The 3,936-nt window shown below is 43.4% G+C and overlaps 1 long non-coding RNA gene across 1 annotated transcript in view; it reads right to left on the reverse strand.

The window, feature by feature from the left end:
* LOC108796835 overlaps positions 1 to 3,936 on the reverse strand; it is a 23,983-nt gene that overhangs the window by 4,242 nt on the left and 15,805 nt on the right. The window contains exons 2-3 of the long non-coding RNA XR_001941836.1: positions 1,936 to 1,940; positions 1,854 to 1,859 (exon numbers count right to left, since the gene is read on the reverse strand). This is a non-coding gene — a long non-coding RNA (uncharacterized LOC108796835). The remainder of the gene's footprint in view (positions 1 to 1,853; positions 1,860 to 1,935; positions 1,941 to 3,936) is intronic.

The following is a 3,936-nucleotide window of genomic DNA, read 5'->3' on the forward strand; positions in this document are numbered from 1 at the left end:
AGGGGTTGGGGCTGGCAAAGTAGCCTAACCAAACACCTGGCAAACTGGCAATGCTGCTCACAAATTGTGAGGCAGTGGTTTAGTGTTGTCAGCCTGCAATAGGAAGTGCTATTGCTGGTATGAATGCCACGGAACAAATGAGGCATATTACCAAAATGTACTACAAGGCAAAAGTGGTAGACAGAGTAGACTTTCCAACACCTGCCAGCACTTCCTATGTCTGTCATCTTCCTCTTTCACTGCAGCAGCAGGGTGGGTGATGCTGGCAGTGTGGCGAGAGGGCAGGCATCAGAAGAAGAGCTGTTAGTAGTTCTGGAAGTGGGCCCATCTCTCTCACCACTTGGCCAATGTAAACTTCCCCCATCACAAATGCTCCCAGCACTATAGTAGCAGCTGGAGGTGGGCAATGAGCCCTTTTACTGAGCGCTGCTGATGCTCACTGTGGTCATAGAAGCATGGATATGGTCAGCAACAATATTCAGTATTGTTGCAATTTAAATGATGCACAGTTGGTACTAGAGGACCCAAAGTGTGCCAGGAAAATATCCCCCACACCATTACACCACCACCAGCCTGAACCATTGAAATAAGGCAGATTGGATCCATTAATTCATGTTGTTTACACCAAATTTTTACCTTACCATCCGAATAACACAGTAGAAATCAAGACTCATCAGAGCAGGCAACGTTTTTCCAAACTTCTATTGTCCAATTTTGGTGAGCGAATTGTAGCCTCAGTTTCCAGTTCTTAGCTGACAGGAGTGGCACCCGGTGTGGTCTTCTGCTGCTGTAGCCCATCTGATTTAAGGTTCAATGTGCTGTGTGTTCAGAGATGGTATTCTGCATATTTTGGTTGTAATAAGTGGTTGTTTGAGTTACTGTTGCCTTTCTATCAGTTTGAACCAGTCTGCCCATTCTCCTCTGACCTCTGGCATCAACAAGGCATTTTCGGGCGGAGAACTGCCACTCACTGGATATTTTCACTTTTTCAGACTATTCTTTGTAAACCCTAGAGATGGTTGTGTATGAAAATCCCAGTAGATCCGCACTTTCTGAAATACTAAGACCAGGCTGTCTGACACCAACAACCATAACATGTTAAAAGTCACTAAAATCACCTTTCTTCCCCATTCTAATGCTTGGTTTGAACTTCAGCAGATTTTCTTGATCTACGCACATCTGATTGGCTGATTAGATATTTGCGTTATTGTTGGAACTTCTTGCACAGCCTCACAGAGAAACACAAGCACACAGTCTGATATGCATGCTGCACATGGCTTGGCTAAAACAAGAATAGTGCCACAGCTTTATTATTTACCTTTTTCAATACAATTGAGCATATACCATAGATATGTAACAGAACTTGCCACTGGAAAAGCACCTTGTCCCTGTGCCAATGGGGACAAGGGCCTCTTCCCCACAAGCCCTGGGGCTTTGGTTGTGGGGGTGCGGGCAGGGGGCTTATTCAGATCAAACCCTGATGCGCCCCCCCCCCCTTGTGAATGGGTAAGGGGTACTTTTACCCCTACCCATTCACTAAAGGGTTAAATCAAATTGTAAATAAAAACACCAGACTTTTGAAAAAATCCTTTATTTAAAAAAAAAACAAAAGTTTTTGACAAGTCTTTTATTTTTTTCTTAAAAATGGATCCACCGACGTAATCCACCATGAATCACAATGTCCGACGTTGTCCACGAGGACGACGACTCAACGAAATAAAAAATAAAACAATAGAAAATAAATAGAAATAATAAAAAAAAAAAAAACAAGAACCCCCCCCCCAGAATGGCATTTTGACAGATGCCGGCAACATATAAAAAATTGGCCGGAGCTAGCAGTGACAGCTACCTACGCCCAACTGTTTACAGTTGTAACATGTGAGCCATGATTTGGCAAAGTCATTCTTTGGGCACTGATTGGGTAAAGTCTTGCACCTAACCTGTATTCGGGGTACAAGGCTTTAGCCAATCAGGGCTCCCAAGGCACAGTGCCTTGCGGGGAGCTTGGCGGGCGAATAGCCCGCCGAACGCCCTGACAGTTCGTGTGTTCGCCAAATACACAAACTGCTGATATTCGAGTTGAACTCACATTCAGCTCGAACATCAAGCCCATCACTACTGGTCATAGCTGTCTCTTTTGTTCAGTGAGTAGGCTGAATGAGACAAAAGCAGTCAATTCCCCCATTCATAGTAAACAGCGTAGATGGAGGAATCTCCACTGCTGGCCATAGTATACAATAACTAGAACTCAGTAATGGAAAAGCATTAATTACACTGACTTTTACTAGTTAAATGGTTAAGTTTATTTCTTTATCTGTCTTCTATGTTCCCTTTTCTCTTTTAATGTATTTTTCTATGATTTTCTTAAATAGCAGTCAAATGTGGTGTATCCCCAGTCTCTAACTGTCTCCTGCAGCTTTTCCCCAGGCTACAACCATTATATATATTATATATATATATGCGTCATGGAAAGATAGATAGATAGATAGATAGATAGATAGATAGATAGATAGATAGATAGATAGATAGATAGACACAACTGTAGACAGATTCAACACGCATGCAGAGACATAATGGCACCATGACCACAATTATGTTATCATGATGTCACGTTTATGCTACTTGTGCTGCACCAGGCGTAGAGGTGAGTGGCAATGCTACAATGTAATTTGGCAACACAGTCACCGAGAAATCTCAGTCAGAGTGGCTGAGAGGTTCTAGGATGTGAATACTTTTGCAGGGAAGAAGCTGGCTTTTCAGTTTCTTCCAGGTTCTCCAGAATGTATCAGGAATGGAATCTCTAGTCCTGGGGCCAGGTGTTGCCAATGACCTGATCAATCAGTAAAGGGTGCCTGAGAAAAGCCTTATCAGAGTTTTTGGACCAGAGCACAGGGGAGTTGTGGGTGTGCAGGAGGCACACGGCCACAGACATACCCTGCTGCGTGTGCGAGCACATGTGGTACAGCCGCAGAAGCCTGGGAGAGGTCGTGAGGGTCAGTGACACCCAAGGGACCTGTTGGAGAGACTGAGAGACAGTGACTTGTGAGCACTGAAACACTTTGAGCACTTTGAGGAAAGCTACTGAGCGATACTGAGGTCTATATTTGCAGAGAAATACGGTAAAGTCCTGGGACTATCACACTGGGAGTGTATGGGACAGACAGATCTCGGTGAGACCAAAACATGATGTTTTGATGAAAGTCAAATTAACTGTTATGTTTCGTTATGCTGAAGAAAAGCAGGTTACAGTACATGGATTGTTGACCTTTGAGTGAATAAAGATTGTCCTTTTATGTTAAAGTCAGCTTCAGGAGTGGTCACTTAGCGCTCACCATTGTGTGATATTCGCCAAACTACCATACATGGTACCGGACAGTCACAGTAGACTACCCTTTCATGAAATGACAGTAAAGACCACTGGTTGCTAGTGTAAAGTATAGCTCAAGCAGTCCCAGCCCTGGCTTCAGTCACAAATCCTTCTCCTAGTACATCAGTACAATAAATTTTCCCAGAACGCACAGTCCATATAATTGCCTTTAACATTGCCAATAACATACCTTTCTCAAAACACAGTATTGCTTGTCTTTCACAGAAGGTGGCACTTCCATATTTTTTCTTTGTCAATAATGTATGTGTCAGTAAGCACTGAAGTCAATCTGACCTTTCCTAAACTTTTGTGAGTTAGCAACAGCTCTGAAGTGGAGATACTTGCATGGACCCCCTTGGTTCATGGGTTAAGCCTGTGCATGGTGCCTCATCTTTTGACCATTTTGAGAATCAGCCCTATCTTCATCAGCTGCTAAGCTCTGCCCCTTGTAATCCAATTGTCAGAGCTCTACTGTACACTTAAATTCTAGCACTTATATAATTTTACAGTTATCAGACATATCAGGTAACCTTAAAGTGACATTAAAGGCTAACCCCCCCCCCCCCCCC

Source organism: Nanorana parkeri, unplaced genomic scaffold (assembly GCF_000935625.1).
Source record: "Nanorana parkeri isolate BGI_ZX_2015 unplaced genomic scaffold, ASM93562v1 scaffold1178, whole genome shotgun sequence".
NCBI classification, from domain to species: domain Eukaryota; kingdom Metazoa; phylum Chordata; class Amphibia; order Anura; family Dicroglossidae; genus Nanorana; species Nanorana parkeri.